This window comes from Hemitrygon akajei, chromosome 14, assembly GCF_048418815.1.
Source record: "Hemitrygon akajei chromosome 14, sHemAka1.3, whole genome shotgun sequence".
Classification (NCBI taxonomy): domain Eukaryota; kingdom Metazoa; phylum Chordata; class Chondrichthyes; order Myliobatiformes; family Dasyatidae; genus Hemitrygon; species Hemitrygon akajei.
Genome location: NC_133137.1, coordinates 107,996,844 through 108,005,531, shown reverse-complemented (window position 1 = coordinate 108,005,531; position 8,688 = coordinate 107,996,844).

The window sequence follows — 8,688 nt, the reverse complement described above, 5'->3', positions numbered from 1 at the left end:
AAAGCCAGTATATCCTTCCTCAAGTATGGAGACAAGAATTGCACACAGTCGGGGGGTTCCGGTGACATCATCATCGAGAATGGCAGCTTAAGTCAATAGCTCCTCCGAAAAAACACATATTTTGCCCCATTAACTCATCAAATATAAGTTTTTCGAAAGTATTTGAACTGATGAGAGGGGCAAGAATGGGGAAAAGGAATGGAAATAAAAAATGCGTCACTGCGGAGCCTGTGGATGAGAGAAGTGCAGCGAGCTGCTCTCCTACCCAACCGCATGCTAGCAAGGCGGATGCTGGGCCTTGTTCAGGCGAAGCGGCAAATATGATTGTAATTTTGAAAGAGATACGGGAGTTCCAGAAAGATATAAAACAGCAGCTACATGATATTAAGTCAGAGCTTGCCAACGTCAATCAAAAAATAGGGGTGGCGGAGATTTGAATTGAGAAGGTAGAAGATTGTGTACAAAACATGGAATGGATACTAAGTAAGACGATAAAAATATTAAATCAACAAGAAGGTAAACAGCTTGACCTGGAGGGAAGATCACGGCGGAAAAATATCAGGATATACAATGTTCCCTAAGGAATGGAGGGTTTGTCTATGACGGAGTTTGTAGGAAAGTTGCAGTGGGACGCGCTGGAGCTTCCCTTGACTATGGAGCTGGAAATTGAGAGGGCACATCGCGCGATCATCCTGAGGCCTACCCGAGACAGAGCAGATAAGCCACGCTCAATAATAATTAAATTCCTTCAATACAGTACCAAGGCGAAGATTCTACAAAGGGCCTGGGGTAAGAAGAGGGTGTTTTTAGACAATAAATTAATATATTTTGATCAAGATTACCCCCCCTCACGGTCCTGCAGAAACGTAAAGAATACTCTGAAGTAAAGCGAATACTAAAGCAAGAAAGGATTAGATTTCAAACTCCGTACCCTGCTAAACTCCAAGTGTTTTATCAAGATGGGATCCAACTGTATCAGACAGTGGAAGAGGCGACTACAGACATGAAGGCCAGAGGTTGCCCGTCAGCGTGATCAAACCGAGGGAAAACCTGGCAGAGGAATTATCCTGCTCTGCCTGGGAAATAGTGTGAGAATCGAGAAGGCAGGAGACGGGAGGAGGCCAAGACAAGTATATCAGAAAGAGACTGTGAGTTTTCCGAAGACAGTCCTCACCCCATGCAGAAGAGCCATAAGGTTTGGGTAACTTTAAAAATGTTGAGAAGCTAAACAGAAGCAAAAGTAAACGGTGATATACTATCTCGAGAAATACTTATTATAATGTGGATTTTATATTACTTAGTTGCTATTCTTTATTCGCTCACTTACTCCTTTTCCCCCAGCAAAATGAGAATATATATATGTGTGCATATATGTGTATGTATGTAATATATATGTATATAAATATATATGTGTGTGTGTGTATATATATATATATATATATATATATAGATACATAGATGAAGAGGTCAATACTCCCCAATGCCATTAGGCTTTACAATTCAACCGCCAGGACTTAAGAACTTTTTAAAAGCTATTATTAATGCTTTTTGAGATAGTGATTTAGATGCATATCATATTTTTTTACTGAGTTAAGTATTGTATGTAATTAGTTTTGCTACAACAAGTGTATGGGACATTGGAAAAAAGTTGAATTTCCCCATGGGGATGAATAAAGTATCTATCTATCTATCTATCTATCTATCTATCTATCTATCTATCTATCTATCTATCTATCTATCTATCTATCTATCTATCTATATATGTGTATGTATGTATGTATGTATATATAGGAGTACACCGGGAAATCTTTTCTGTGTAATGGATTTGTTCACTGACTTTTATGAATACTACAATGGGGGCCCTCAACTCACAAGTGGGAGGGGTTATCCCCCACAGCGAGACATTTCCTCTAGCTCAACTCAAGGTCATCTACTAGAGACCTCAGCCTTGGAATCACACCTTTGTGGTCTTTGTTGTTATTATTTGCATTTCTTGGTTCTTATTTGTTCAGGGAGTAGATCAATTAAGTTTTATTCTGCTAATTTCAATGATACATTGACAGATAAATACAGATGGCTAAGGACAAAGTAAAATTCATTTCTGTTAATGTCAATGGGCTATTAAATCCAATCAAGTGTAATAGAATTTTATCCAAAATGAAAAGAGAACAAGCCCATGTAGTATATTTACAGGAAACTCACTTTAAGTGATAATAAGCATAGAAAACTAAAGAGAATGGGCTTCACTAATTTGTTTTTCTCCTCATATAAATCAGGACATAGGAGAGGAGTTGCTATTCTTATCTCAAGTAAGCTAAATTTTGAAAAAGTATTCGAAATGGGAGATGAAGAGGGCAGATATATTCTGGTAAGGGGGAATATAGATGGAAATTCAGTTACTCTATTGAATATATACGCACCCCCGGGAAGTGATATTAGTCTCTTTCAGAAAATTACTGATATTATGGTAGCGGAAACAGAAGGTCTTCTGATATGTGGGGGAGACTTAAATTTACAATTACAACCAAACTTAGACTCTTCCAATAGAAAAACCTATGAAACAAAATCCTTACATAAGAAAGTTAACACACTTTTTGAGGATGTTGGTTTAATTGATATATGGAGGGACCTTTTCCCCGACAGAAGGGATTACACTCATTATTCTGCTCCCCATTCTGTACATAAAAGAATAGACTATTTCATAACATTTGGAAAAGACAAAGACAAAATAAACACCTGTGGAATTGGGACAATAGATGTAAGTGACCATGCACCTATATATTTATCTGTTGATTTTGACCTACAACCAAAGAATATTATTTGGAAACTAAATTCAAGTCTACTCAATAATCCGTACTTTAAGGAACAAATTAAAAAAGAAATTGGTCTCTACTTAGAATTTAATGATAATGGAGAGGTTTCATCTCCCATTGTATGGGACGGATGAACTCAGCAGGTCGGGCAGCATCCATTGAAATGAGCAGTCAAAGTTTCCGGCCGAGACCCTTTGTCAGGACTCACGAAGGGTCTTGGCCCGAAACGTTGACTGCTCATTTCAATGGATGCTGCCCTACCTGCTAAGTTCATCCAGCTTGTTTGTACGTGTTGATTTGACCATAGCATCTGCAGTGTACTTTGTGTTTACATTTTATGGGATACTCTGAAGGCTGTCTTAAGAGGGAAAATTATAGTGATATCGTCATATTAGAAAAAAAATGGAATAAAACATTAGAGGAATTACAAAATAGGCTGAAGGAACTAGAGAAAAAACACAAATTGAATTTGGCACAGGATACATTAGAAGAAATTTTTAAAAATTAGGAATGAAATTAATAGTTTGGCTATGCAAGAAATCAAGAAAAATTTAATGTTTCTGAAACAGAGACATTATGACAGTGGATCTAAGTCTATGAAAATACTGGCGTGGAAACTGAAAAAAAGATAGCAGAAAATACAATTCATAGAATTAGGGACCCAAGAACGAAAATGATAAAAGAATAAGCTAAGTGAAATTCAAGAAGCTTCTGAAGTTTTTTTACAAAATTCTATATTCCAAAGTTCCAGGGGGAAGCATAACTCAAATTGACACCTTCCTGAATTCTCTAGAGTTACCCACTTTAAGCGAAGAACAAAATAGAACGATGACTGCTGACATAACTGAAGTTAAATTAAAAGCTGCAATTAGTAGGCTTAAATTAAGCAAGTCACCAGGATCAGATGGGTATACAGCAGAGTGGTACAAAGAATTTAAAAATGAGTTAATTCCTGTTTTACTCCCCACACTGAACTGGGCTCTAAAAAAGGCACAAATGCCACCCAGTTGGAAGGAAGTGATAATCTCAGCTATACCAAAAGAAGGCAAGGATAAAATAGAATGTGGGTCATTTAGACCAATATCCATTCTTAATGTAAATTATAGATTATTTACCTCCATCATGGCCAAATGATTAGAGGAGTTTCTACCCATACTGATACGTAAAGATCAGACAGGTTTTATACGACAACGCCAAACACAAGACAATATACGAATTAATGTTATGGGTCATATACAAAAAAATAAAATTGAAGCAATAGTGATAAGCGTGGACGCTGAAAAGGCATTTGATTCGGTTAGAGGGAGATATTGCAATTCTTAAATGGTGTGCATATGACTCGGATTTTACACCAAATAAACTGGATGCTAGATTTAAGGACTGGACAGCTAAAGAAATAACAGTTCTTTGCAACATAATGAAAGAAGGAACACTGCTCAGTTTTGAAATACTTAAAGAGAAACACTTATTAGAAAATCAAGATTTTTATCAGTATTTACAGATGCGACAATATGTTAATAGGACGCTTAAAAATGTAACCAAGGCAAGTACATGCTTGATAGAGTTATTTAGAAAAGCATATAATTCAGATAACGGTAGTAGAATCATTTCAAGCATGTATAAGGGTTTGTCGAATCTTAAAACACATTCCACTTCATACATTAAAACAAAATGGGAGAAGGAAGGAGGGATAATTATATCTGAGGAAGAATGGACAATAATATGGAGGTATCAATGGAAGTGTACCAGTTCACAGAAATGGAGGGAGTTCAGATGGAAAAACTTGATAAGATATTTTATTACACCCTCTCAGAAATCCCATTATGATAGTAACCTCCCTGTTTGCTGGAGACATTGTGGAAATCAAAATGCAAATCATTAGCATATTTTTTGGGACTGCCCTGTTATCAAAGACTATTGGAGGGGGATATATACTGCCCTACAAGACATCTTTAAATGTGAAATACCCTTAAAGAGTAAGACCATATATTTTGGATATATACCTGAAGAATGGTTGAAAAGAGATAAATATTTAATGAATATACTGTTGGTGGCTGGTAAAAAGACTCTTACTAGGATATGGTTATCACAGGATAGCCCAACTTTAAATGCATGGATGGAAATTACAATGGACATTTACAAAATGGAGAAGATAACAGCATCTGTTAATCATAAGCTGGAACAATTTGATTTATACTGGGAAAAATGGTTTAACTACATAATGACTGATAGGCCTGATTTTATTCTCACAAATCAATGAATATGTTGTAAAAAAAAATCACTCCTACTTGTACATAGTTTTTTCCTTTTGCTTGTTTTTCTTTCCACTCTTTTCTATAAATGTATACCTCAGATAAATACTATGTGGAGATTTGTGACATATATGATTATATGATATATATGTACAATGTCTGAAATACATCTTATGGAAATGTTTGTTTGATGATGAACTTCAATAAAAATAAATAAATTACAAAAACAGGGAGAGGTTGTTTTCTTGACACCATTGTGTCCGGGTGATAACTTTGAAAACACAGAAAACCTACAGCACAATACAGGCCCTTTGGCCCATATTGTTGTGCCAAACATGTATTTACTTTAGAAATTACCAAGGGTTACCCATAGCCCTCTATTTTTCTAAGCACCATGTACTTATCCAGGAGTCTATTAAAAGACCCTATTGTATCTGCCTCCACCATAGTCACCGGCAGCCCATTCCACACACTCACCACTCACTGTGTAAAAAACTTACCCCTGACATTCCCTCTGTACCTACTCCCCAGCACCTTATAACTGGGCCCTCTCGTGCTAGCCATTTCAGCCCTGGGAATAAGCCTCTGACTATCCACACGATCAACGCCTCTCATCTTGCACACCTCCATCAGGTCACCCTCTGTCATCCTCTGTTGCTCCAAGGAGAAAAGGCCAAGTTCACTCAACTTATTCTCATAAGGCATGCTCCCAAATCCAGGCAACATCCTTGTAAATCTCCACTGCATCCCTTCTATGGTTTCCACATCCTTCCTGTAGTGAGGTGACCAGAACTGAGCACAGTACTCCAAGTGGGGTCTGACCGGGGTCCTCTATAGCTGAAACATTACCTCTCGGCTCTTGAACTCAATCCTACAGTTGATGAAAGCCAATGAACTGTATGCCTTCTTAACCACAGAGTCCTTTATGCAGCAGCTTTGAGTGACCTATGGACTCAGACCCCAAGATCCCTCTGATCCTCCATACTGCCAAGAATCTTACCGTTAATACTATATTCTGCCATCATCTTTGACCTACCAAAATGAACCACCTCACACTTATCTGGGTTGAACTCCATCTGCCACTTCTCAGCCCAGTTTTGCATCCTATCGAAGTCCCACTGTAACCTTTGACAGCCCTACATGCTATCTACAACACCACCGACCTTTGTGTCATCAACAAATTTACTAACCCCTCCCTCCACTTCCTCACCCAGGTCATTTATAAAAATCAGGAAGAGTAAGGGTCCCAGAACAGATCCCTGAGGCACATCACTGGTCTCTAACCACAATGCAGAATATGACCCATCTACAACCACTGTTTGCCTTCTGTGGGCAAGCCGGTTCTGTCTCCTTGGATCCCATGCCTCCTTATTTTCTCAATAAGCCTTGCACAGGGTACCTTATCAAATGCTTGACTGAAATCCATATACACTACATCTACTGCTCTACTTTCACCAATGTGTTTAATCACACCCTCAAAAAAAATTCAGTCAACCTTGTAAGGCACGACCTGCCTTTGACAAAGCCATGCTGTCTATTCCTGATCACGTTATGCCTCTCCAAATGTTCATAAATCCTGCCTCTCAGGATCTTCTCTATTAACTTAACAACCACTGAAGTAAAACTCACTGGTCTATAATTTCCTGGGCTATCTCTACTCCCTTTCTTGAATAATGAAACAACATCTGGAACCTCCAATCCCCTGGAACCTCTTCTGTCCCCATTGATGATGCAAAGATCATTGCCAGAGGCTCAGCAATCTCCTTCGCCTCCCACCATATCCTTGAGTATAACTCATCCAGTCCCAGTGACTTATCCAACTTGATGCTTTCCAAAAGCTCCAGCACATCCTCTTTCTTAATGTCTATATGCTTAAGCCTTTCAGTTCACTATAAGTCATCCCTATAATCACCAAGGTCCTTTTCCGTAGTGAATATTGAAGCAAAGTATTTGTTATGTACCTCCGCAATGTCCTCTGGTTCCATACACTTTTCCACTGTCACACTTGAATGGTCCTTTTCTCTCATGTCTTATTCTCTTGCTCTTCTTCTCTGTAGGCTGCCTTATTATTATTTGCAATTAGGCCTATCAGTGTAGTGTCATCAACAAATTTAATTAGCAGATTGGAGCTGTGGGTGGTGATTGCGACACAGTCATGGGTATACTGAGAGTAAAGGATTGGGCTTAGGACACAGCCCTGAGGGGCACCTGTGTCAGAGGGGCAGATGTGAGGGTGCCCACTCTTACCACCTGCTGGCCATCTGTCAGGAAGTTCAGAATCCAGCTACACAAGGCAGGCAGAATGCTGAGGTCTGTGAGCTTCCTGTCTAGCCTGGAGGGAATTGTGGTGTTGAATGCTAAACTGTAGTCCAAGAACAGTGTTCTCAGATAAGCATCTTATCTGCTTGTTACTTCTTCAAAGAATTTCTTTTTCTTTCTGATTGTTTTGGGACTGCTTACCTTAATTCAGTCTATAATTCTTATTAATAATGTAAATTAGTGGAATTGTGTTGGTGCGTGGCCTAGTGGATAAGGCATCAGTCTAGTGATCTGAAGGTTACTGGTTTGAGCCTCAGCTGAGGCAGCATGTTGTGTCCTTGATCAAGGCACTTAACAACACATTGCTCTGCGATGACACCGGTGCCAAGCTGGTTGGGTCCTAGTGCCCTTGGACATTGGTGGCGTGAAGAGGGGAAGGCTTGCAGCTTGGGCAACTGCCGGTCTCCCATACAATTCTGCCCAGGCCTGCGCCCTGGAAACCTTCCAAGGCACAAATCCATGGTCTCACGAGACTAACGGATGCCTATATAGTGGAATTGATAATAAATACTGAGAGACAGGAGAGATTGCAGATGCTGGAAATCTGGAACAATACACAAAAACATTGGAGGAACTGAGCAGGTCAGGCAGCATCTATTTATTTTTTAAATTTAGAGATACAGTATGGTAACAGAGCCCACTGGCCCAATGAGTCCACACTGCCTCATTACACCTATGCCATTAATTAACCTACTAACCCATACATCTTTGTAACATGTGAGGAAACCGGAGCACCCAGAGAAAAGCAACATGGTCATGGGAAGAACACACAAACTCCTTACAGATAGCGATGAAATTAAACCTGGGTCGCTGTTCTAGTGTTATACTAAACACTATGCTACTGTCAACAACACACACAAAATGCTGGTGGAACACAGCAGGCCAGGCAGCATCTATAGGGAGAAGCGCTGTCGACGTTTCGGGCCGAGACCCTTCGTCAGGACTATGCTACTGTGTTGCCTCAAATGTCTTGGTCCAAAAAGTCAACTGCATAGATGCTGCTTCACCTGTTGAGGTCCTCCAGCAATTTGTGTGTATTGATAATTACTTACTGCTTTAGGTCCTAGTTAATAAGCAAAAGTGCACTGAAACATGAGCAGGAGATGGTAATAGATGGTACAGCATATAACAATCAGCCTATCAATCAATCGAGCTATCAGACTCCTCAATACCCGAAGCCCAAAGCCTGGACTGACACTTTGCCCTACTGTCCTGTTTATTATTTATTGTAATGCCTGCACTGTTTTTGTGCACTTTATGCAGTCCAGTGTAGGTCTGTAGTCTAGTATAGCTTTCTCTGTGTT